At 49.0% G+C, this 27630-nt stretch overlaps 1 long non-coding RNA gene across 3 annotated transcripts; it reads right to left on the minus strand.

The window, feature by feature from the left end:
• Window positions 1–886: 886 nt before the first annotated feature.
• LOC141154091 (uncharacterized) lies at window positions 887–26001 on the minus strand. Of its 3 annotated transcripts, none has more exons than XR_012247395.1 (4): window positions 25378–26001; window positions 11043–11201; window positions 5755–5913; window positions 887–3792 (listed from the first exon to the last, which is right to left on the minus strand). It is a non-coding gene; the product is annotated as an uncharacterized lncRNA (long non-coding RNA). The 3 variants fall into 3 exon arrangements; XR_012247393.1 differs by having other exon boundaries at window positions 887–3803; window positions 25378–26000; XR_012247394.1 differs by lacking the exon at window positions 11043–11201 and having other exon boundaries at window positions 887–3803; window positions 25378–26000.
• Window positions 26002–27630: the final 1629 nt, after the last annotated feature.

Below are 27630 nucleotides of genomic sequence, written 5' to 3' on the forward strand. Positions count from 1 at the left end.
GGAACACATGTACCATTAATACCCAGCAGCTTATGGACAATCTCCACACATCTTTAGCCCCCATCTTCTCCCTCTCCTGTCCACACTTAGCATTGTCACACTACAATAATACACTGAAGAGCGTCCTAGATGAAGCAGCACCTTCTAAATGCAGAAAGACCCGACACAGACAACGGCAGCCCTGGCACACGATGCAAACACGTTTTTTTCAGTGTTGCTCAAGATGTGCTGAGCGTCAGTGGAGAAAATCTCTTTTAGCAGAAAATTTCATCCACTATAAATTCATGCTCAAAACATATAACTCTGCCCTTCATCTGGCCAAACAATCCTTCTTCACAACCCTCATCACTTCACTATCCAACAATCCAAAACGACTTTTTGAAACTTTAAACTCCCTCCTGAGCCCTAAAGCATAGGCCCCCATTACCAACCTCAGCGGTGAGGATTTGGCCACTTATTTCCTAGAGAAAATCAACCACATCCATCAGGACATCTCAGCCCAATCTCCTCAGTGCCTGGATCCCCTTCCCTGCCACACTTCAAGCTCACTTGCCATCTTTGAGCCTGTTACAGAAGAAGAAGTTAACCAGGTCCTCATTTCTTCTCGACCTACAACCTGCAACAGTGACCCCATTCCTTCATTCCTCCCGCAGTCTCTATCACCGGTGGTTACCACTCACCTGACTAAAATATTTAACCTCTCTCTTTCTTCGGGTATCTTTCCCTCCTCATTTAAACATGCCATCATAACCCCTTTACTTTATCCCTGGACCAGAACTGCACTTAAAACTACAGACCGGTCTCTAATCTTCCCTTCATCTTTAAACTCCTGGAACACTTGGTCCACTCCCGTCTAATCCGCTATCTCTCAGATAGCTCTTGTTGAAGACGAGAGGGGATCTTACTTCTTCTCAGGTAGATATATAGATTAGTTATAGAGATCTCTTATTTCAACTGACGCCTTCAAATAAGACACTCACTACAGACTGTCTCAAGAGAATAATCCTGTTTATTATTGGATACTATCAGATTGTATACCCTTAATCAAGGAGGGTTGGACTTTGTAAAATATGGAAGATTATGTAAGTAACATGCTTTCACACAGAAATTAGAGAACAATTGCTTGTCAATACATCTGCAGGATATTCATGATGTATGATACAGTTAACATCCTTTCACACAGATAGTGTTCTGCTTATCATCAACTTTGGGTACAGTTCAGGTTATGGGAGACTTAGGGAGTTTCCTGGAGTTGATATATTGGGACATTGTCCATGTGGACAGATACAGGACAAGTATGATAATTATAGACCCTGTCAGCCAACTCCTGACTGTGTATAAAGGTTAAGGAAAACAAGATGTGCTGTATCAAGGGTAAACAACAGAAAAACAAGATTTCTTAAAGGTGATGTCAAAACTGAAGCATTATTTTAACAATTCCCCTCTTTCTATCATCTTGTCTAACTGTCTGTCCCTCATGTCCCTACCTGTTCCCTAGGCCTGCAAGTTAACCCTACTTCACAGCATCACGGAGCTAACCCTACGTATGCAGTGGGATGCCAGTCCTGCTGCGCATCCATTCAGGTTAACTTGTTATCAGGCCTACTGTCCCTTACTTTCCCTATAAGTTTACTAAGTAATCATTGCTATATGTATGGAGGGATTATTTTATATGTGTGTGCAGAAGCATATGAGATAATTGAGAATACATATATATATATTACATAATAACTATAGGGTATAGGATCCAGTATCCGTGACTAGATAGTTGCAGGAAGTTCATCATCTGTTAGGTCCCATCCTCTGCTACCAAGGTTGACTTCAGACCAATGGTTTTCCGCAGAACATACAATCTGATAGGTCCGCTGCAGTCATCTTATTGCAGAAGATGCATTCCCGCTGTACTGCGGTGATTATTGTAGTCATCACTTGGGTTCGTTTCACTTCAGTGTCTGTGTCAATTTTATTTCGGGTTTTACCTGGAAAACACTTATAATTAGAAGCAAGAATTTTCTTTATAATTATTGCAAAAAGCCTTAGGATTATTGCAATTACCACTATTATAAACACTGTCTGGATCAAGACATGTATGATACCACTTATCCAACCGCCTATTCCCTTAAACAGATTTAAAGGATTCATCCAAGAAAGCCATTCGGGTAGTGGTAAATCATCCAATGCATTTGCTTTTCGTACACCTTCCTTAATCCGTTGGGTCTGCTCTATATCATGTGTAACTTGCATTAAACCAGTGGGATCTAAGAAATGGCAACATGCTGGACCGACCACCTGACAAAAACCTCCCTGTGAGGCAGTGAGATAGTCTAGTACCATTGAGTGCTGATTAGCGATCATCATCAGTTGTTTCATGTAAGCAGACTCAATGTTAAGTGCATCAAATAAATAATCGGTTACATTATCAAAAATGTCTCCCAACTCTTCTATCATCTGGGCATTTTTCATTGTGCCAAAGGTTACCCCTAAGGGACCAGTTAACACCATTCCTGCCTTGAGATACCAGGGAGTTCCCATGAGATGTTTTCTTGGGGGGGGGAGTTATACTCCTTTTGGCAAGCATATGGCTGGGCACATTCTTATAAGGGAAATCCCTGTCTTCCCAAACCCATGTGGCGGGTTCTAGTCTAGCCAATGTACAGGTGCCCTCTGCACCTTTGGGTATTCATCTATAGGCCTTATCCCCACATACTATATAGACACCCTTTGGTAACTGAAATTGAAACTCATTCAGGAATGCCATGACAATAGTAACTAGGCGTACTGTTTGAGGGTACAAACACCAAGAATCGTCTAGGTCGGTAGTGACTGATCTATAGTATTGGAGCAGCAAACATTGAGGTTGGGTGTTAATACTTATTGACATTTTGGATGCCCCATCTCCCAGTTGGCCTTCCCTTGTTTCTTCATCTACATGTATTGCTCCCTTTTCTGTACATTGGTGGGTGTCTCCTAAAGCGAAAAGGTGTTCTTTTGTCCAATTTTTATGGATATACCTTTCCAGGCAAGTTGGTTTACATTGTTGACCACCTTTACTAGGATCATAAGGGACAAGATGTTTGGCTGCGAAACTAAGCTTCAATTGTTGATCAGGTATTTTTCCTAAATAATGTTTATTACTTTCCTTGTTTATCCAGGCACCATCAAATTCCCCAAATTCATACATATTGTTTTTATTTTTACCCTTGTTAGCTTGAGGCTTGGTCAAATTGACTTGAAACCAAGGCTGTTTTGTCCATCCCGTGATTGGCAGAGCTGCTGAAGTTTTACTCTCTTGGGAGGGTAAATGAATGCATACATGTCCCAACATCTTTCCCTAAGTATCTCATCTTCAGGGATGGGGGTTACAAAATAGGGCATAGTTTTTGCCGCTATGGGAGCATGAGTGCAAATCCAGAAATGTGAAAGATTTCTAACATGAGCTATATAGTCATGATATTTTACGAACTTATTACTCCACTGCTTTGTCTGTTCATTATTCCACTCCATTAGTATCTTATCACCCCTTTTTCTTTGGAATGACATGAGTAATATAGACAAATAGAGAAGGTAATACTTCCCAAAGCCCATCCTTTTGTCTTTAGTTCTTGTGGAACTTCTTGCAGTGTGAAGAGTGGATCCAGGTGGGTTTTCCCTCCACCTTTACTGGTGTAGGTGTTGTTAATTGGATTTGGTAAGGTCCTTCAAATCGTGGATCCAAGATCTTCCTTATGTGCTTCCATATCGTCACCCAGTCCCCGGGTTTGAGGCTGTGCGTGCCTTGCAAAGAGGAGGGATCTGGAATGGAACTGAAAACACGGTTATGAATCTGTTGTAACACAGTTTGCAAAGCTCCTACATATGATGTCATATTTGAGTGTAAGGCCTGTAATTGTTGGGGAAAATAAAGTCCGGTCTTTGGCGCTCCCCCAAACAATATCTCATATGGACTGAGACTAGTTTTTTTACTTGGGGTTAAACTGACAGAGTATAATGCTATAGGGAGATACTCAGTCCAAGGCTTTCGTGTTTCTGCCATTGCCTTTTGTATCTTTGATTTGAGTGTACCATTCAGCCTTTCCACCCTACCACTGCTTTGTGGGTGGTAGGGAGTGTGGAAGGACTGTTGAATCCCTAAAGCATCCAAGATTTCCTGACAGACTTGAGAAGTGAAATGGCTGCCCCTGTCACTCTCGATTACCTCAGGAACTCCATATCTGCACACTACTTCTGAGAGTAATTTCTTAGCTACTGTTTTAGCATTAGCTTTTGCAACCGGCCAGGCTTCAGGCCATGTTGAAACAAATCAATGCAGACAAGTACATACTCGTAGGTGCCGACCCTTGGAAGCTGTATAAATCTATCTGGAGTCGCTGAAATGGGTACAATGGTCTCGCTGTGCACTTTGGTGGCACCTTCACCGTTTTTCCCACATTATGACATGCACAGATTATGCATCCCTGTATGAATTTAACAGCAGCATAATGGAATCCTGGTGCTACCCAATAGATTTTTACCGGACTTATCATTGCATCCTTGGACTGATGGGTTGGTCCATGAGAAAGAGTGCACATCATAGAGTACAGGGATCTCGGCAGACAGTATTTACTATCTGCTCTCCACAGTCCATCCTTTCCCTGTTCAACTGAGCGTTTTGTCCATTCTTCTTTTTCTGGTGCAGTGGCCTGATCCTGTAGGCTCTGCAAGAGATCCAAATCCACACTCCCAGACACTTGTACAGTGTATATTTCTACTGGGATGGGTAACAGGGCTGCAGCTTTTGCAGCTGCGTCCGTCCTCCTGTTTCCCTCTGCCTCCTTTGTGCACTCTTTGGTGTGAGCTTGTACCTTTACAATAGACACTTGTTTTGGCAACTCCAATGCTCTGAGGAGTTGAGCTACTGCTTCTGCATTCTTTATGGGTTTACCAGAAGAACCAATAAACTTTCTGCTTTTTCATATGGGACCATAATCATGGCAAATGCCAGATGCGTAGCGACTGTCAGTAAAGACATTCGCCACTCTATGTTCTGCTATTATACACGCTTCAGCGAGTGCTTTGAGTTCAGCTTCCGGGGCAGACATTCTAGGAGGCAGTGCTTCACTTTTCAATACCTCATTTTGGTTGACTATCGCATAACCTGTATGGGGCATCCCATCTTGGTAAAATCGGGAGCCATCTACATATAGTTCTAAGTCAGCCTCGGAAATTGGTGTTTCTTGTACATTGGCCAATGGTTTAGTTTCCGCGTCCATTAACTCAAAGCAATTATGCTCAGAGTGTAATGTCTCATCATCAGTTGTCTCGGGTATTAGTGTGGCAGGATTGAGAATTGTACACCTCCTGATAGTAACATTTGGGGGAGTCAATAATGCCACTTCGTACTTTGTCAATCTGCTCATGGACAGGTGTTTTGTCCTGGCCTGGAGCAGAAGCTCCTGCACCGAGTGGGGAGCTTGTAATTCTAGTGCATTGTCCAGCACTAGATCTGCCACCTTCTCCTTCAGCATGGCACAGGCGGCTACCGCTCTGATACATGAGGGTGCCCCCTTTGCAACAACATCGAGCTGGGCTGAGTAGTATCCTAGAGGACGATGTCTACTGTGAGGACCTGGCCATTTTCTAAATACTTTTCCAGCACTGAGCAACCTTTTTTCATCAATCTTAATTTTGTGTTTTGTTAGAAATTTGCTTGCTGTGTTTTGTTAGTGATTTGTTTGCTCATCAGTTCAACCTCAGGTATCTATTCCATTCACTGACCTTATCTCCCAGACCTTGGGCCATTGTTCTCTCCGTCACCACAGGTAGTCTCACATGCTAACCCAGGGGATGGGTCCACCTGAGAAAATATCTCCACTAAGGTACAATTAGCTGGGGGAGGGAGGTGTGAGCTCTTCTGCCAATTCAGGGGGCTGAACCCTGTGCAGGAGAAAGAGAACATGATTGCTGGTCGGACGGAGAGCTGGGTGGTATCACGGGCTGCGGTCGTGATATCCATCATCCGAAGGAGCATATGCTGTGACTGCCAAAATACCGGCGGGAGATACCAAAAGCTGTGGGCCAACCAAAAGTTGGGGGACAGTGGGTATCACCTGGTACGGGGCAGTGGAACTACTGATCCCAGGTTGGAAACTCAAGGACTAAGAGAATTGCCTGTTGGACATTTACCTGGAATTGCTGTTCACGTGTTCGGAAGGAATAAAACTAATTGCATCGATAACCTGCCTAGGTGATTATTAAAATCCACAACCGCACATCTTTACAAGTGGTGGCAGCGGTGGGATCACCTATCTCTGGACAGCATACCAGGGAAAGTTACTGAGTGGTGACTTGGCAGAAGAGATGGCAGACTCCATCTACAAGAGACTAAAAAAGGAGGAGCTGAGAACCCTTTGCTCTGGGAGAGAGCTAGAGTGGATGCCAGAGGATAACCGTGCGACCCTAATACAACGCTTGGACGATTGGGACCGTGAACAACCACAGGAGGAGGTCAGTTCAGACGTGGAGGAGGGCATCTCCCTGGAGGCACCACAGCCCAGGACTGTCATCCAGATGGCAGAGGATCAATCAACGGAGTTGGGGAGGATGCTGGGCGCACTAGGAGAGCGGGCCACGGAGATGGAGCGGGCGGCAGTGCTAAGCAAATATCTGGGTGTGCATGTAGCGATACCCCCACACGCCCCAACACAGAGGACAATGGATAACAGGAGAGAGGGGCCTACATCTTTAAGGTACCGAGATATACCACAGTTTAATGAGGACACCTCAGATATTGATGAACATCTCCGGTTATTTGAGAACCTGTGCCTGCTGCATGAGGTGTCAGTCAGTGACTGGCCCAGATATTTGAGTGTTGGCCTGACCGGAAAAGCTAGAGAAGCTTTTAATAACTTGTCTTCGGTGGATCAGAGATGTTACTCCACCATTCGCAGTGCATTGCTAGAGAGGTATGCCGTCACGCCGGAAACCTACCGGAGGAAGTTTCGGGAGACTGACAAGCCCACTGCACACACACATCGGGAGTTTGCCAACACGCTACGTACGGCATGCACTCGGTGGATAGAAGGACTGGGGGCTCGGTAAGCAGAACATGTAATGGACATAGTCATGCTGGAACAATTTATGTCAAAGCTCCCAGGTAATTTAAAGGAATGGGTGGCAGATAGAAAAACACTCAGCCTGGATGAGGCTGCCAGATTGGCTGATGATTGGTCTTCTAATCGACCAGGGCAACGTGGAAGTACAGCCCCAGTGAGTCGGGAACCAGGGCTTACACGGAGGCCAGTGACACCCATGGACCACCGAGAGGAGGCACTGCGGGGATTTTGTACTTCACAAAGAGGGGGAGGTTTCTCAAGCCCCCAAGTACGTCTCACGTCAGGGCGACGAGGGTTAAGTTGCCATAACTGTGGACGCATGGGACACTTTGCCAGGGAATGCCGGGAACGTTCTAGCGCACATCATCCACATCCCCAACAAGTGAACACTGTACAGCAATGGGGCTGGAATACTGAGGGAGAGCGGATTCCACTACCCCGACCAGAAGAGGAAGAGGCCCATGTGGTACAAGGACAAGTGTCTCGGACTAGATGGGACACCTCCGTGTCCTTGAACCAGCATCTGCAGCCGGTCTGGGTAGAGGGTGTGGAGGCTGTGGGGCTCCGTGACTCCGGAGCCTCAGTCACATTGATAAAAGACCATCTAATACCGGACCAATGTATTGTTCCCACCAGCCGGATGTTAGTCCACGTAGCTGGGGGAGAATCTCTGAACATTCGAAGGGCCCGACTACATTTAGACTGGGGTCACAGTCATGGAATAGTGGATGTAGGAGTAGTTCGGCATCTACCAGTAGATGTGTTGCTGGGAAACAACCTAGGAGCAGGTTTGGTTTGCCACTGGGCCAATGTTGTAACCCGAAGTCAAGGACCAGTTCACACTGCATCAGCCGAGAGGGAAAAGAGTGATCTCGACAGGCTGACAACCCCCCCGCCAGTGGTGAGTAATGCACAAAATACAACGCCTGTTAGCATGACAGAATGTGACCTGGGGGAGGTAAATGACATCAGGGAGGAGTTACAGGGAGATTCATCCCTAGCAGGATTGAGGAGTGCAGCGGCTGCCGAAGGGTCCGAAGAGGGGGTCCGCATTATATGGGAAAGGGGGTTGATGTATCGGGTGACACGAGACACAGTGGGGCGAGATAACAAGCAGTTGGTGGTGCCGGAGAAATACAGAAGGGAGATTCTGTCCTTAGCCCACGAAGGTCCATTAGGGGGACACTTGGGAGTGAGGAAGACCCAACGCCGGGTTATGAGCAGGTTCTTCTGGCCCGGGGTGACCCTTGAAGTAAAAAAGTTTGTAAACTCCTGTGAGACTTGTCAAAGAGTGGGAGGCCCCTCGCGCAGAGCTCCTTTACAACCCATGCCATTAATAGCAGAACCTTTTCAACGGGTAGGGGTGGATTTGATAGGTCCCCTGCCTCGACCCAGTCGCTCAGGGAAGAGATATATATTAACGGTTGTAGATTATGCCACCCGATACCCTGAGGCGGTAGCTCTCCGAGGACTAGATGCAAAAAGGGTGGCCCACGCATTAGTTGAAATATTTAGCAGGGTGGGTTTCCCGAAGGAGGTTGTTTCGGATCAGGGAGCCCAATTCACGGGTGAGGTATTGCGTACCCTGTGGAGTCGGTCCGGGGTCCGACCAGTGTTCACCTCTGCATACCACCCACAAACAAATGGACTCTGTGAGCGGTTCAATGGGACCCTGAAATGGTTGATCTGCGCATACTTAGAGGCAGAGGGGGGGGACTGGGAAGAAGCTCTGCCCCAGCTTCTGTTTGCCTACAGAGAGGTGCCACAGGCTTCTACCGGTTTTTCACCATTTGAACTATTATATGGCAGGCAGCCTCGGGGCCCGCTAGACTTGGTGCGAGAACACTGGGAAGACCGATCAGATTCTGGGGGGGTGCCAGTGCTCCGCTATGTGAGGCAGTTGCGAGAGAGGATACAACACCTTGGGCGTCTTGCACGGGTACATCTAGGGGAGGTACAAGGGCAACAGAAAGCCTACTATGATAGGGGCACCCAGCCCCGAGAATTCACAGTAGGCCAGCAAGTGCTGGTACTATCTCCTGTCCACCATGACAAGTTACAGGCCAACTGGGAGGGTCCTTATACCATAGTCGACAAAAAGGGTGCAGTCACCTATCGGGTAGCATTCGACACACACCACACCCAAACCAAGGTTATTCATGTTAACCGATTAAAAGCGTACCAGGCCAGAGATACATGTGCGGTAGCTATATGCTGTCCTCCTCCAGATGCCTCAGAACCTGATCCCCTGCTGGACTTATTACAGCACACCAAAGAAAAGGGAGGGGTGGAGCAAGTCACCTTAGGGGATCATCTCTCCCCTGCCCAATCCAGCCAACTACGGGAGTTATTAGACCAGTATGGTGGGCTCTTCTCTAACCAGCCTGGCCGGACCACTCTGACTGAGCATCGAGTGGACACTGGGACAGCAAGGCCGATTCGACAGCCGCTGTACCGAGTGGCACCCGAGGTTCAGCAGATGATTCGGAGGGAAGTGGAAGAAATGTTAGAGTTGGGAGTGGTGGTTCCCTCGTGCAGTCCCTGGGCGGCCAGCGCAGTCCTTGTTCCAAAAAAGGACCAGAGCACAAGGTTCTGCGTAGACTACAGGAGGCTGAACGAGATAACCATCACTGATGCCTACCCCATGCCCCGAATAGATGATCTGTTAGACCAAATGGGGGGAGCAACATTTGTGTCCACCTTAGATCTCAGTAAAGGATACTGGCAGATCCCTTTGTCACCAGATGCCCAGGAGCGTTCAGCTTTCCTCACTCCTTTTGGTCTGTTCCAATTTACGGTCATGCCATTTGGGATGAAGAATGCACCAGCTACCTTTCAACGAATGGTGGATGTCATGCTTGCAGGCTGTCAGGAGTTTTCCCAGGCTTATCTGGATGATATTGCCATATTCAGTAAGACCTGGGAGGAGCACCTGCAGCATGTGAGGGAGATACTCCAGCGCATTCAGCAGGCTGGGTTAACCATCCGGGCAGACAAGTGCCAAATGGGGATGGCTGAGGTCCAGTACCTAGGACATCGAGTAGGGGGTGGTATGATAAAGCCTGACCCAGCCAAAGTGGAAGCAATAACTCAGTGGACCCGACCACGCAACCAAAAGCAAGTGCAAGCCTTCTTGGGTACCACCGGGTATTACCGAAAATTCATTGCAGGGTACAGTACTATAGCAAAGCCCCTGACTGACCTGACGACAAAGAAATTCCGAAGACAGATAGAATGGACTGAACCATGTGAACAGGCTTTTGTGCAGCTGAAGCAAGCCCTGGCGGGGGCCCCCGTGCTGGCTGCAGCCGATTACACCAAGAGGTTCCTGGTGCAGACTGATGCCTCGGACAGTGGGTTGGGCGTTGTCCTTAGTCAGGTGGATGGCACAGGGCAGGAACACCCAGTGGTATATCTTTCAAGGAAACTGTTAGACCGAGAGAAAGCATATGCCACCATAGAAAAGGAATGCTTGGCTATTGTCTGGGCACTGAAAAAACTATTACCCTATGTGTATGGGAGGGAATTCACCATAGTAACGGATCACAATCCACTGACCTGGCTGCATCGGGTGGCGGGGGAGAATGGGCGATTATTACGATGGAGCCTGGCATTGCAACCATTTAACTTTACCATTTCTCACAAAAAGGGGAGAGACCATGGCAACGCTGATGGCCTATCAAGACAAACTGAGGAAGCCCTGAACCCCGGTAATTGCCGCCAGAAGAAGGTGGATAGTCAATCCCAGGAAATGGAGACCAGCGCTGGCCGTGCTGGAAAAGTGGGGGAGGAGTGTGAGGACCTGGCCATTTTCTAAATACTTTTCCAGCACTGAGCAACCTTTTTTCATCAATCTTAATTTTGTGTTTTGTTAGAAATTTGCTTGCTGTGTTTTGTTAGTGATTTGTTTGCTCATCAGTTCAACCTCAGGTATCTATTCCATTCACTGACCTTATCTCCCAGACCTTGGGCCATTGTTCTCTCCGTCACCACAGGTAGTCTCACATGCTAACCCAGGGGATGGGTCCACCTGAGAAAATATCTCCACTAAGGTACAATTAGCTGGGGGAGGGAGGTGTGAGCTCTTCTGCCAATTCAGGGGGCTGAACCCTGTGCAGGAGAAAGAGAACATGATTGCTGGTCGGACGGAGAGCTGGGTGGTATCACGGGCTGCGGTCGTGATATCCATCATCCGAAGGAGCATATGCTGTGACTGCCAAAATACCGGCGGGAGATACCAAAAGCTGTGGGCCAACCAAAAGTTGGGGGACAGTGGGTATCACCTGGTACGGGGCAGTGGAACTACTGATCCCAGGTTGGAAACTGGACTGGACTAAGAGAATTGCCTGTTGGACATTTACCTGGAATTGCTGTTCACGTGTTCGGAAGGAATAAAACTAATTGCATCGATAACCTGCCTAGGTGATTATTAAAATCCACAACCGCACATCTTTACATCTACCTCCATGTTTTTGAGTGAGCACACCTTTAGCATGCCCCCCTGATTCATGACAGAAAAGGAAAAATGGTAAGCTGTAGTTGGGGATTCCTAGTGAGAGAATGGCGTCCTTGAGCATTTGAAACCCCTGTTTTGCTTCTAGGGTCAGCAAATAAAGCTGACCCTTATTGCATGCAGAAAGCACGTCAAATAGGGGCTGCATCATGGCAGATGCAGAAGGAATCCACTCTCTACAGTAGCTAACCAGCCCTAGGAATGTTCTTAGGGCACTCAAAGTTGTTGGTTCTACAGCCTGGCTGATTGCCTTCTTTCTTTCTGGTGTGATATGTTTTAGTTGGAAGGAGATATGACTCGCCCCCTGGGCCGTGGGGCACTCGGATCCGGGCAATAGGGAGCGATGGGAGTAGTAGTGGCAACCCGGTTCCGTGGCTCAGGGTGGTCAGGCCAATGGTAGTTCGTTATATTGATTATGTCCGACTACACCACCCGTGGATTGCGGTTATTAGGAACCGCCGCTGCTTGCAGACCGCTGGGGCTGATGAGGTGTGCAGCTAGGGTAGTGTGACTCCCCACGGGAAGAGTGCGGCCCCAGGGCAGTATAGTGGATGGTGGGAGTGATGGTAGTGCTGGAGGAGCAAGGAGCACACAGACAACAGGTTGCAGTCCAGGGTCTTTACTAAACAGGTAAACTGACCCACAAACAGTCCCAGCTAGGAGGGGACCTGGATGTCTGAGAGCAACGGGGAAATTGGCCCTGGTCAGGGTGAGGGTGTAGGCCTACCGTGCTTTCTGCGCTCCTTCTGGCTATCTCCTCCTGATAGGGTAACAGCCCACGTTTCCGAGCTTTCCGTGTATTCTCGCCTGTATGGCCTGCGACGTGGGTTCCTTTCTGCTCCCAGCCTTGTACGGCTTTACTGGTCCCTTCGGTTGTGGCAGGGCCTCCAGGCTTCTTAGGCCAAGGAATGTACAGTCCCTTGCGGACTGGTTCTCTGCTGGGGGATGTGGAATCCTTCCAGCCTCAGACACCAAAGTCTGGTAAAGCTAAGTCTTTCTCTGCCAAGACAGGCTCTCTTCGCCTCTTGTCTCTGGCTTGTGGCTCTCTCCTACTGCCACACTTCCTCTTAGGTGCAATCAACTTTCTGTCCCTGCTCCACTCTGGGACACGTCTCAAAGCTGAGACAGGCTTTCCAGTTCTCCCTAACCCTGTCCCCAGTACCAGCTTTTATAGGGGCAGCCTGCTCCCCCTACTGGCCTGAGACAGGAGGCATTGCATGCTAATGTTCCCCTAACCAGAGAACCTCCCCCTTGCTCTCAGACACAGCTTTATTACACTTGTGGCATCCAGGTAGGGTGACACAGATACACTGTCCTAAGAATACTACTCTTTCTTTTGCAATCTGCAGTTTTTCCTTGGACACCTTGCAACCTTCGTGGTACAAAAAGATTAGCAAAGACAATGTCTCCTTCACACATACATCCTTACTTGGGGTACACAACAGTAAATCATCCACATACTGAAGTAGTTGAATGTCTTGATTCTCAGGATGCCAAGAGAGAAGTACCCCTGCCATTGCCTCCGAGAACACGGAAGGAGAAGTTGCTCCCCCTGAGGCAACCGGGTCCAGCAATACTGCTTTCCTCCATGAGTGAAGGCAAACAGCAGCTGGCTCTCATCATCTATTGGCACTGAGAAGAAGGCATTACTAAGATCAATCACTGTGAAAAATTTTGCATTAGATGGAATTTGATTCAATAGGGTATGTGGATTTGGTACTATGGGAGTGTCTACGACCATTAATTTATTAATCTCTCTCAAATCATGGACCATACGGTAACCTACCGGCTGGTCTGTGATTTACTTCTTTTTCACTGGAAATAGCGGAAAATTAAAAGGGAATCTACATTCCTTGATTAAACCTTTTTCTAGGTATTTATTCACCTGTTGTGCAATTGCTTCTGTTTGCTCCTTGCTCAGGGGATATTGTCTCATACGTATCGGTACAACACCAGGTTTCAACCTAATTGTCACTGGAGTTATTTTTAACAGTCCAACTGTTTTCTCCTGTACCCATAGTGCGGTTGATACCTTACCAAGCATCTCCTGTATGTCGTCATCGAGACTTGTATCCACCTCCTTCTCAAGTTAAATTATTGACATCATTGTTGATATTGTTGTTTCAGATAATGGACCTGCAACGGTAACACCTTTCTTTCCAAATTTAATGATTGCATTCATTGCATTGAGAATGTCTGCACCTATCAAATTTCTAGGATATTTATCTGAGACAAGTAGATGGGTACATAGGTCAATAGTATGTGCTATCTTAACATTTACAGGTTCAGTTTCCTTTAGGGGGTCTATTGTACCTCCAGCTCCTATTCCTTGAATAACTCTCCCCGTCGTGTATCCATGTGGCATGTCCTCTTTTCTTATAATAGTACAGCTCGCGCCTGTGTCGATCAAACATTCAATTTGTTTCCCATTGGGAAATTCTAGTTGGGTTACTGCCATTGGACTTTCCCGTGGGGGAACCACTATCATAGAATTGAATCGGGGGCTGCCAATTTCCTAGTCTGAAAAATCTTCCTCTGGTCCGGTGTTTGCAATGGTGACATAAGCCTTGCCCGTCCTTGCTCTTTGTTTATGCGGACAGTTCCTTTTGATGTGACCCTTCTCACCGCACCCAAAACTGAGACCTTTTTGTTTACAATCCTCCGGGTCCATTACTTTTTTCTTTTTCTCTACCCTTCCACTCAAATTAGTTCGAGTGGCTGACTTCACTGCGTCCTTAATAGTGTCCTGAAAGGCATCTGGGTGTATATTTACTATGATTGGGGTGACCTTATCTTTCTTTTTTTCTTTTCTCTTATTTATGGCCTGTTCTAATCCTCTGAATGTGGATATTGACTGCTCCAAAGGGGCATATAGGCATTCTGGGCGCAGCTTAAACACCTCTGCCCTGAGGTCTTCTCTGAGACCAATGATAAACATATTTTTCAGGAACCCTAACTCCCTGGGATAATTCAAATTATAATCATGATCTTTAAACACAGCTACGCACCTAGCATGGAATTTGTCTACGGCTTCCTCAGGTTCTTGGAATATCTCTGGCAGCCCGGAGATAAGGCTTTCTGCCATTGTTTTAGTAACTGCATTCATCCGGAGAATAAACTGTTTTCCGGAGTCTAGAGTTTTAGTGTCATCTGGCACCGCTCGTATACCTTCTCCTTCATGGACTTGTTTGACTTTTTCAACAAGCGGTACTCCACCATTGAGATTACAAAGCGGTACCAGATCACTCCACGTAGCGTCATAGTTCTCAGCTACCCCTTTCACCGCCTTATAATATCCTATCGGATTTTTATACATGTCTGGAAAACTATTTGCCATTGACAATTGCTCTGACTTAGACCATGGTTTATACCAAGTGGTGGTATCCGTTTTTACCTGTTGTCCTGCCTCTAATTTCAAAATTTCCACCTTGCGTGAAGGGATGGATGGTGATGGTGTTATGTGCAGGTGGAATAATTGGTCAGTATCTGCACTGGGTGTAAAAGTATGCGTGGAAGAGAGTTGATAGGTATTGTTCTCAAGGGAACTATGTTTTGTCTTTATTGGGGTTGAGAAACTGTCAGTAGATCCGGATGGGATCTCTGGGTAATGATTTCCTTTAGCATAGGCTGGGGGATTCTCAGGTGTACCCCTGACGAGCCCCCAAGGTGTACCAGGACTGATTGGAAGTGCTGGGTACAGACAGGGATACTGATAACCCTGGTACGGTGGCATCATGGTAGGTTGTTATGCGTAAAGGTGATGAGGTGAGTGTTGTGGGAGCTGTGATGGTATGGTCGGATACATCATGAGTGATGGGGAAGGAGATTGTAGAAAAGTAATCTGATTGGTTGACTCGTTCATATATGGTATAGTGCTGGCACTATGTGTGGTTGTTGGGGATGTAGAAACCTCGGACAGTGATTTTTCCTTCTCAACACTTACACTTGACTCTGATCTATCTTCCGATGGAGCAGAGGGCGCAGCCTGAATTGGACCTTGTTCATGGCTGGGTGTCTGGGGTTGTCTCGTATAAGATCTGCTTCTGATCACTACCTGATCAGTTTCATCGTCATCATCGGGAATTAAAAGGGGATGATGTCTCTCACTAGTCCTCAGCCAGGCTGCAACCTGCGCTCCGTACCCATGCTTATCAATCCATTCTGAATGTTCCTGACTGAACAGTTTCCATCTCTCAGCATCAAGATATCCCTTGGCTGGCATACCAGCCCTTTTCAATATCCTTGTTGCATCCTTTACAGCTGCCCTGCCATGCTCCATTCTCACCAGATCACACATGGTGCACCTCGGATCCTTATTCCTTGATCTGGAGATTCGAGCACCCATAACAGAACCTGTCAAAAGTCGTGACCCCTATCTTCAGTATTCTGCTACACAATCAGCTGAATCAACTGGTCTGTTACGTGAATCGGTTATCCCTGATTGAAAGGCAATTAGCTGAATTGCAACTCTTTGCTCTGCTCTGATGCTGAGATAAATTCGTCTAAACTAATAAATGTAGAGTACTATAAAAAAAAACTGTTCCAAAGACAATTGCTATATATTCTTCCTACATCTGGTTCCGAGTCCCCGCTAGAGAAGTATCCTACATCTATCCTTGAGTCTGTGGCAATATTAGCAAGATAATTATCATGAGTAATAATATGCTGCCGCACGGGCATATACCATCTGTTCTCTACAATGTACTGCCACTCCTTGCCTATAGTGTGGGGGTGCGGTACAATATGGCACGGAAAAACATGACATGTAACGTTATTTCTTCTATACCAGTATGCATTCACAGGGTACAAATGTACCTTCTCCAGAAACCAAGCAGTATCCCTACGACGAGGCTTTCGCTTTCTCACTACTGTAACCAAGCACAAACACTTTTCACAAGTCATGTATGTGTGACACCCCAGGGGTCTGGTTGCCACAGTAATAGAGATATTATGTCTGAGAGCAAGTGGGAGGTTTCTCTGGTCAGGATCCCTAAACATGCAACACGGTCCGCCCAGACCTGGGAGGGGAGGAATCTGCCCTTATAAACTGGGTCTGGGGCGGGATTAGAGAGTTCAGTTCCAGACACAGGGAAAGTAAGATCAGGAGCTCTGGAGGAGCAGTAGCTGAAGTCCAGGGGCTGGAGCTGAGCAGAGCTCGCCCTGGACGAAGATACTAAAACCGGACACAGGAGTCCGAGGCTGTGGGGACTGATACACCCAGCAGCAGAAGCCAGCCGGCAGGGGATTCCAGGTCCTCTGGCCATAGAAGCCCGGAGGCTCAGTCACAAAGAAGGGACCAGCACCGCCATCCAGGAGCGGAGGCTAACAGAAGGCCCCAAGTCACCAGCCATACGGGTGAGCACCACACGGTATACTCAGGGACGTGGGCCACTTGTAACCGCTGACAGCAAGGTAGCCAGGAAGAGTGCAGATTAACGGGGAGGCCTACAACTCCACCTGGCCAGGGGGACTCCGGCTTGCTCGCAGACTGACCAGGCCCCTTGTACTAGCCAGTACTCCCGGGAGGGTCTGCCTTGTACCATCAGTAAAGACCCTGGACTGCACCTCACGTCTCTGTGATTCCTTGCCGCTCCAGTACCATTAGCACTGGGACACTCACACCATCACTCCCATCATCTCTCACATTAGCTGCCCTGAGGCAATACTCCTCCCGTGGGGAGTTATCCCATACTCAGCTGCGCAACCAACATCAGCCTCAGCGGTCGGCAGCGCAGCGGCAGTCCCCACTGACCGCAATCCACGGGTGGCGTAGTCGGACACTTATTACAACATTTAGACTGCCACTGGTTTGACCACCCTGGGCACGGACCGGGTCACCGCCACACGGAGACTACAACCCCCAGCATCCTACAACAGGCCTGATTCCGGGTTCCCCTGTACAGCACAGGCCCAGGGGGCGCGTCAACTTTGGCGTAGTCGGCAGGATTTCGTGCCCGCAACCACCGGGTACTGCGTGCCTGAAAAAGAGACTTTTATACTTACCTGTGGTGAAGTTTCCCGCCGTCCGGAGTCGTTTCCCGCCATCCGGAGCCGATTCCCGCCATCAGACGCCATCTTGGACCGTTTCCCGCCGTCTTCTGCCTTCTTCCCGCCATCCGCAGCTGCTTCCCGCCTTCGGACGCCATCTTCGGGACGCCGCACGGGAAGAAGAGGGGCGTGGACGCCGAAAGCGCGCGAGATCCGAAGCTCCGCCCCACGCTCTGACGCTGCGCAAGGTCCTGGAAGGGAGGAAGAGCGACGCTGACGTCATCGGAGCGCGACGCCAGGTCCTCAACCCCGACGATCGACTGCGGAGCCGCGGCCTACGGAAGAAGGGCATCGCAAGGTAGGCCACGGTCCACTAGGGGGGAGGAGGATGCCGGATACCGAGGGGAGCTCCACTGCCACAGCCACCGCCAGCGCAACCGCTGCAGCAGTCATGCCATTCACCATGCCCTATATCCCGGGGGCAACCTGGCTACCCCAGTACTCAGGGGAGTCACATACTCTAAATGACTTTAGAGAAAGACTGGATAGCCTCTTCCAGGTGTACCCCCTCACAGAAGAGCAAAAAGTGAGCATCCAATTAATCGGGGCAGCCCAAAGGGAGGTAAAGTCCTGGCCACCTGGGAGGAAGAGGACTGTCAGAGAAATACTAGCCCGGCTGAAAGACACATTTGATACCCGCACCTCAGCCGAAATAAAGCTCAGATTTTACGGGTGTAAACAGCGGGCACATGAGAGTATAAGAGACTATGCTCTAAACCTACAAGAGGCCCTGAGAGCCATTAAGCAGGCAGACCCTGACAGCGTGGGAAATGAAGATAAGCTGTTGACTGAACAATTTATTGAGGATCTACTGTGCAATGCCCACCGAACCCAGTTGCGGGCAATGGCCTTACAGGACCCTGACCTGGACTTTGCACAGTTCAAGGACAGAGCCATCCGGGTGCTCCGAGAACCGGCACCAGGTGGCGCTGTGACCCACAGGCGCCCTGCTGTCACTTACCACCAGGAGACGGCGCCCTTGTCTGCAGGGCCTGTGGGAGCTGATGCGCAGGCTTTAAACAGTGAGCCGGCTACAGACCTGCACCATCAGGTCCAAGAGCTGACTAAGAGCGTTGCCGCGCTAACCAGAACTGTGCAGTCTTTACAGGTCTCTTCTCCAGGAAAGATCCAGCTGGCATCCGGACCGGAGGACGTCCCGTGGCGCCGACTGAGGAGGACCCCACCGGCCAGAGGAAGACCCAGCGACAGATACAACGAGGACGGACGACCCATCTGCCGCCGCTGCAATCAACCCGGACATGTAGCAAGGTACTGTCATTTAAACGGGCACAACCTGGGGTAGAGGGCCAACCCCCAGGCATAAGACCATCAGGCCCATCAAACTGGCGTGATAAATACGTAGGGGGACGTCCAATCTTGCCTGTGGTACTGGATGGCATTCCTATGAGTGCCCTACTAGACACTGGGTCACAGGTGACCACCATCCCGTACGTGCTCTTTAAACAGTACTGGAATGACTCGGACATAACCCGCTACCCAGATGACGACCTGAGTATCATCGCCAGCAATGGCCAGCCCGTGCCGCAGGTGGGATTCAAAGAGGTGACCATTAAGATCGGTAAAGTCGAACTGGCGGCACAAGGACTGATTATAGTGGACATAGACCGTCATGAGAGTCACCCTAGAATAACCTTGGGAACTAATGTGATTGAAAATTGTCTTGCAGAGGTGATTCTCATTTTACAGCAGGTTGCCAAGAACGCCAGTTCCGGCCAGCAGCGTGTGCTCCAAAAAGAGATCCGGGCACTGATGAAGCGGCAACAGGTGGAACTATCTGGTGGTGAGATAGGTAGCGTGAGAATGTGTGACCCGTTCCCTATTGCCATGCCCCCAAAAAGTGAGATGATGATTTGGTGCCGGGCAGCTATTGGTCTACGAGGTAGAGACTACCAAGCAATGGTAGAACCCGTCTACTCAGACAGTAGGCCCACCATTTTGACAGCACGGGGGGTGGTCGATGTACGCCATGGGAGGGTGCCCGTTCGCATCATAAATATCGGGGAGAGAGAAGTACACCTGCCCCGGTATGCCACGCTAGCCAAATTGTTCACCATAAACCAGAATTCTGTACAGGCCGTGGAACCCTTGCCTCCATCTCAACCAGAGGAAGGTAACGGCTCTAAGAAACCAATGGAGGACTGGTGTCAGCAACTGCATTTGGGTACTGACTCCACTCCCTCACACCAGAAACAGGGAGTCTATCGGGTGGTTCGAGAGTACGAGAGAGTGTTTAGTAAACACCCGCTAGACTTCGGGCGAGTAAAGGGGGTAGAACACCACATCCCCACGGGAGACCATCCTCCCATAAAGGAGAGATACCGACCCGTACCCCCGGCACACTACCAACACGCCAAGGGGATGCTTAGAGACATGAAGGAGGCTGGGGTAATCAGGGACAGCTGTAGCCCCTGGGCAGCTCCACTAGTCTTAGTGAAAAAGAAAGACAACACCATGAGAATGTGTGTAGACTACAGGAAGGTCAACCGTATCACACACAAAGATGCGTACCCGTTACCAAGGATAGAAGAGTCCTTAGCTGCATTAAAATCTGCTAACTTCTTCTCTACTTTGGATCTCACTAGCGGGTACTGGCAGGTTCCTGTAGCAGAGGCGGACCGGGAGAAGACCGCATTCACCACCCCGATGGGTCTCAGCGAATTTAACTGTATGCCGTTCGGGCTCTGCAACGCACCAGGAACCTTCCAACGGTTGATGGAATGCTGTCTGGGACACCGGAACTTCGAGACGGTCCTGTTATACCTGGACGATGTCATCGTCTATTCCAAGACCTACGAGGACCACCTGAAACACCTGGCAGAAGTGTTTGAAGCTCTGGCAAACTACGGCCTAAAGGTGAAACCCTCCAAGTGTCACCTCCTGAAACCAAAGGTGCAGTATCTGGGACACGTGGTGAGTGCTGACGGAGTGGCTCCCGACCCTGATAAGATCACCGTAATTAAGGACTGGCCAAGACCCTCCAGCATAAAGGAAGTGCGGCAGTTCCTCGGGTTGGTAGGCTACTACCGAAGATTCATTCCCGGTTTCACCAAAATGGCAGCCCCCATGCAGGACCTCCTGATAGGTCAATCTCGGAAAGCCAAAAACCAGAAGCCGCCCTTCAGGTGGGAAAAGCTGGAAGAGGAGTCCTTTTGCCAGCTGAAGATGGCCCTCACGGGGATGAAATCCTGGCATATCCAGACTACAGCCAGCCCTTTATCCTCCACACGGACGCAAGCAACATCGGGCTACGAGCCGTACTGTCCCAGATCCAGCAGGGGAAAGAACGGGTAATCGCTTACGCCAGCCGAAAGCTACGGCCCACGGAGAGGAACCCTGAGAATTATAGCTCATTCAAGCTGGAGTTCCTGGCAGTAGTGTGGGCAGTGACCGAACGTTTCAAGCATTACCTTGCCTCCTCCAAATTCACCGTGTACACGGATAACAACCCGTTGACACACCTGGACACTGCAAAGCTCGGTGCCCTGGAGCAGAGATGGATGGCCCGCCTGTCCAACTTTGAATTCACCATCAAATACCGGGCAGGACGCTCAAATGCCAACGCGGATGCCCTGTCTAGAATGCCGAACTTACCGGACGTAGGGGAAGATCCAGAAGATCTGGAAGAAGTTGAGCTCCCTGCGTTCCACCGTCATGGGATTACCCTGTATTCCCACCGTGTGAAGGACAGGCGCTCCGTGACTTTCAATCCCTTGCCCCACTACAACTGGGCGGAGACTCAAGACAGTGATCCCGCAGTCTGTCTGGTGAAGGAAATGCTGACCCAAGCCGATGCCAGTCTTGACCCAGACGCTCCGGAGGAGACCAAGCAACTGTGGAAGGAGAAAAGTAAGCTGTTCCTCTACAGGGAGAAGCTGTGCCGGAGAATGGTTAACTCTCGAACGCATGAGTTGACCTGGCAGATAGTGGTCCCAAGACGAGACGCGGCTATGGTTCTGGAGGCATACCACAACGGAGCAGGGCATTTCGGATGGAAGAAGCTGGAGTTCTTGTTGCGTGAACGGTTCTACTGGGTAGGCATGAGAGGAGCCATCGAGAGGTGGTGCAGAGACGGTGGCCCGTGCCACCTGAGAAGAAAGGACCGTGCCAGCCAGAAGACTCCCTTGCAGCCCATCATCACCAGACAGCCACTGGAACTGGTAGCCCTGGACCATGTGAAACTGGCTCCAAGCAGATGTGGGTATGTCTACGCCCTCACAATCGTAGATCATTACTCCCGGTTCCTGGTGGTGGTCCCGGTCAAGGACTTAACGGCTCAAACAGCAGCTAGAGCCTTCCAGCAGCACTTCTGCCGTCCACACGGGTACCCGGACCAAGTGCTGACAGACCAAGGACCAGCCTTCGAAGCGGAGGTCTTCCAGGAGTTCTGCAACCTGTAGGGCTGCAAGAAGATAAGAACAACGCCCTATCACCCTCAAACCAATGGACTCTGCGAGAAGATGAACCAGGTGGTGATAGATCTGCTAAAAACATTGCCCCTGGAAGAACGCAGTCTGTGGCCTGAGAAACTGCCCGATCTGGTGGACCTGTATAACCACATCCCTGTAGGTTCCACCAACTGTACCCCGGCTTACCTAATGAGAGCAAGACCTGGTAAGCTGCCTATTGACCTGGATATGGGAGTCCTGACGCCTGAGGACACCTCGCCAGAGGCAGACTGGGATACAGAACGGCAGCAGCTGTATCGGAAAGTACAGGAGAGCGTCGAGCGAAGTCTGTCTCAAGCTAGAGAAAGGCAAGAGAAGGCTTATAACCAGTATGCTCCCGCTGTTCCCCTGGTACCTGGAGAGCAGGTCTTGAAGAGGAAGAGGCGGCTCCACAAGTTGGACGACCAGTGGGAGAAGGACCCGTACACCGTACTGCCATCAAGCCATGAGAACCCAAAAATCTGCGTAATCAGTAAGGATGGAGGAGAAACCACAGCCATTGTCTCCAGAGACCACCTGAAGAAGTGTCCCGAGCAGCTGCAAAGCCCTGAAGAAGATCAAGAAAACCCTCAACCCGCAGAGGAAAGGGAAGAAATGGTCAGTACCATACTCGGAGACTTCCCCCGGTCTTGGACACAAGTAAACGGCGCTGTCGTGGTACCCGTCCTCACCTTCCTCCAGCCAGCCCCGCAAGTGCCTACAGAGGAACCGGTAGAGCTGGAAGAGCAGCCGGCCCAAGAGGCAGAAGAGTCCACACCAGCAGTACAGGAGGATCAACCCTCTGCTAGTAGTGAGCCTGCCGTGCCCCTAGTGGGCCAAAGAGTGCTCAGAAAGCTGCCCAGCTTGCCCATAACACCTCCTACACCCTGTAGTGCAAAACCAGTTAGTGAGCTCCGTAGGTCCACTAGGGTCACTAGAGGTCAGATGCCCGCTCGCTGGAGAATCTAAACCAATGCACTGTAGAGTTGACTGTTTATTGAAAAATGTTTATGGTTTATGTTTGTTGCCTGTTACTAATTATGTTTCTCAGTTACCCTGCAGATTTATTTGGACTAACAGGTTATGGACACTGGATAACCGGAACAGTTTTGTAGATAGTTGCACCTTGGTGCCTCTTGTGAAGACGGCCGCGGAAGAGAAAACCTGTCTGGCGTGGCCTCCTTGCGGCCCAAAGTAGTTAGTCTAACCTTGCAGCCACGCCCAAGGACAACGCAAGGGGTTTGCTTTGGACAGGTCCCCTATTCTGTGCCAAGACTTCGACTTGTTGGGTGACATGGACACCCCCTTTGTTTCATAAACTTCACCTTGGGTGATATGGACACCCGGTCACGGAAACGCCGTTACCTCTACAGACTAAAGTTTCTTGTGAATATGTTATTGTATTATTGTTATACCTTGTATTTATGTTTCTTTAAAAAAATGTGTTTAGTCCCGGAGTACTAAAATTTACTAGGGGGGAATGTGACACCCCAGGGGTCTGGTTGCCACAGTAATAGAGATATTATGTCTGAGAGCAAGTGGGAGGTTTCTCTGGTCAGGATCCCTAAACATGCAACACGGTCCGCCCAGACCTGGGAGGGGAGGAATCTGCCCTTATAAACTGGGTCTGGGGCGGGATTAGAGAGTTCAGTTCCAGACACAGGGAAGGTAAGATCAGGAGCTCTGGAGGAGCAGTAGCTGAAGTCCAGGGGCTGGAGCTGAGCAGAGCTCGCCCTGGATGAAGATACTAAAACCGGACACAGGAGTCCGAGGCTGTGGGGACTGATACACCCAGCAGCAGAAACCAGCCGGCAGGGGATTCCAGGTCCTCTGGCCATAGAAGCCCGGAGGCTCAGTCACAAAGAAGGGACCAGCACCGCCATCCAGGAGCGGAGGCTAACAGAAGGCCCCAAGTCACCAGCCATACGGGTGAGCACCACACGGTATACTCAGGGACGTGGGCCACTTGTAACCGCTGACAGCAAGGTAGCCAGGAAGAGTGCAGATTAACGGGGAGGCCTACAACTCCACCTGGCCAGGGGGACTCTGGCTTGCTCGCAGACTGACCAGGCCCCTTATACTAGCCAGTACTCCCGGGAGGGTCTGCCTTGTACCATCAGTAAAGACCCTGGACTGCACCTCACGTCTCTGTGATTCCTTGCCGCTCCAGTACCATTAGCACTGGGACACTCACACCATCACTCCCATCATCTCTCACATTAGCTGCCCTGAGGCAATACTCCTCCCGTGGGGAGTTATCCCATACTCAGCTGCGCAACCAACATCAGCCTCAGCGGTCGGCAGCGCAGCGGCGGTCCCCACTGACCGCAATCCACGGGTGGCGTAGTCGGACACTTATTACAACATTTAGACTGCCACTGGTTTGACCACCCTGGGCACGGACCGGGTCACCGCCACACGGAGACTACAACCCCCAGCATCCTACAACAGGCCCGGTTCCAGGTTCCCCTGCACAGCACAGGCCCAGGGGGCGCGTCATATGCTTTTCCAGTCTATCAATAATTTATTTCTCTTAATCACCACTTCAATCATTAACACATCCTCGTTCTCCACCACAGCACTTCTCACACTCCAATTCTTATTGAAATTTTTTTAGCGCTACTGGGCAAAATAATTTTATATCCTGTGAATCCTGGATTCTATTTATTACTCCAGCTAGATCAATATCACAATACTCATAAATGAGATCTGGTTCTACAAAACAATGACTGTTAATATTCGCGTATACCAATGTAAAGAATGTATTATCTTCCTCCCATAATCCCCACCCCTCGGATTCCACGCTGATCTCGCAGCTACCCAAGATGCGTGTGATAGCTCCGTTGTAGTATTCGCTAATCAGTGTGCTACATATGCATTCGGCACACGTCATCTAATCATTTATATCTCGTACCTTCTCGCTATATAGCATGTACTTAACACAGTTATACTTAGTATGACCGCTAGTTAAGTTGGAAGCAGCAATAATTGGGTATTAAAGTAAATGAGGTAGAGGTAGTATATATGAAATGGGTGGAATGGTTAATGAATGCAAAAATACAATATAATATCTATATTAGTAACATAGTAACATTATATTTATATTGGAAATTATAAGATAATTAGAAATAGTTAGAAATTATATATATTAAAATTAATTAAAAAAAAAAAAATTTTCTAGCTGAGGATTTTCTGTTCAAGATCCCCGGAGACTGACCTAGGTCGACCCCACCTCTCCCGGAGAGAAAATTTACTTAGAGTGTGAAAGCCACTCACTTACCCGGCCGGGGTTTGTTTCTGTTCGGGATAGAGGTAAACCTGTTGTTCAGTCTCAGACGAAGTTAAAGATAAAATAGATCTCGCTGAAGGGCCTTCAACTGTTGAAGACGAGAGGGGATCTTACTTCTTCTCAGGTAGATATATAGATTAGTTATAGAGATCTCTTATTTCAACTGACGCCTTCATATAAGACACTCACTACAGACTGTCTCAAGAGAATAATCCTGTTTATTATTGGATGCTATCAGATCGTATACCCTTAATCAAGGAGGGTTGGACTTTGTAAAATATGGAAGATTATGTAAGTAACATGCTATCTTTGGCACACAGAAATTAGAGAACAATTGCTTGTCAATACATCTGCAGGATATTCATGATGTATGATACAGTTAACATCCTTTCACACAGATAGTGTTCTGCTTATCATCAACTTTGGGTACAGTTCAGGTTATGGGAGACTTAGGGAGTTTCCTGGAGTTGATATATTGGGACATTGTCCATGTGGACAGATACAGGACAAGTATGATAATTATAGACCCTGTCAGCCAACTCCTGACTGTGTATAAAGGTTAAGGAAAACAAGATGTGCTGTATCAAGGGTATGTAACACGGGCACTTTAGATGCAGCGACACAGAAACACAGAGCAGCCAATACGGGGTTAATAAACAGGAGAAGTTTATAATAACAGGGTCAATCTCTACGCAGGGAGTATCAGGGGAAAATATGGGGGGAAAGACCAGGGAAAAGCAGGCAAAAGTCTATCACTGACAGTTCACAGTTTAACTGGATGTAGCAGAGTCGAACCGTTTATAATCAACAGTTTTTTCACTTATCTGACTCTCGCTCCTCACAAGGCAGATGCACACTGAGGCCGGTGTTGATTTTTCAGGCGTCCCCGCCCAAACAATGCTCCGTCTTCTGGCGTCAGCGGGCGGTCTCCGGTTTTACCCGCTGAGCCCCTAGTCCATAACACGGCACCTCATGTGCCCCTTACCCTGCGTCTCTTCTCTAGTCGGCTTGACTCCTCCGGTCCACTGCACTCGGCTCTTGCTCCCAGTCCTGGAGCCAGGAGCCTGGTCCCTCTCACGCTGCTCTGCTGAGCCGGATCCAGCTCCACTTTCCCGCGAAAAACGTACTCGTCTCTTCCTCTCTCTAGCCACACCAGGAGCCCTTCTGTCACCTGACCTCCCAGCTCTCTCTCTCGACACACCCCCTGCTTCCCTGTCACATGACTCCTCTGCTTGCAGTCTTTCATCCCCCTGCAACAAGAGGTACGCCCCGGCAGTTCCGGATCCCTCGCTCTGAAAGCACTTACACCCCGGTCTTCCCCCTTACAGGTAAACAACAGAAAAACAAGATTTCTTAAAGGTGATGTCGAAACTGAACCATTATTTTAACACTCTCTTCTCAATCCCTTACAATCTGGTTTCCGCTCTTTACACTCCACTGAAACTGCCCTCACTAAAGTCTCTAATGATCTACTAACAGCTAAATCCAAAGGTCACTGCTCCCTGCTGATTCTCCTGGATCTCTCTGCAGCATTTGACACTGTGGATCACCAGCTCCTCCTCACTATGCTCCGCTCTATAGGCCTCAAGGAAACCCTTCTCTCCTGGTTCTCCTCCTACCTCTCTGACCGCTCCTTCACGGTATCTTTTGCCGGCTCCTCTTCCTCTCCTCGTCCCCTTACTATCGGGGTTCTGCAGGGCTCAGTCCTAGGCCCCCTCCTCTTCTCTCTATACACTGCCCCTATTGGACAAACAATCAGCAGATTTGGGTTCCATTATCATCTGAATGCTGATGACATCCAATTATACACTTCTTCCCCTGACATCACCCCTACCCTAATACAAAATACCAAGGATTGTCTGTCCGCTGTCTCTAACATCATGTCCTCCCTCTATCTTAAACTGAATCTCTCCAAAACTGAACTTCTTGTGTTTCTCCCCGCTACTAACCTAACTCCACCTAACATCGATATTACCTTGGAGGGTTCAACCATAACTCCCAAGCAGCACGCCCGCTGCCTTAGGGTCATATTCGACACTAACCTTTCCTTTACTCTCTATATCCGATCACTTACTCGCTGTTGTCACCTGCACCGTAAAAACATCTCCAGAATCTGACCTTTTCTCACCTTTGAAACTGCTAAAACTCTTACTGTCGCTCTTATTCACTCTCGTCTGGACTACTGCAACTCTCTTCTGATTGGTCTCCCTCTTACCAAACTTTCTACTCTCCAATCCGTCCTGA

The sequence above is a fragment of the Phyllobates terribilis genome, unplaced genomic scaffold (genome assembly GCF_046119375.1).
Source record: "Phyllobates terribilis strain yellow unplaced genomic scaffold, ASM4611937v1 Scaffold_7__3_contigs__length_470593459, whole genome shotgun sequence".
Lineage (NCBI taxonomy): Eukaryota > Metazoa > Chordata > Amphibia > Anura > Dendrobatidae > Phyllobates > Phyllobates terribilis.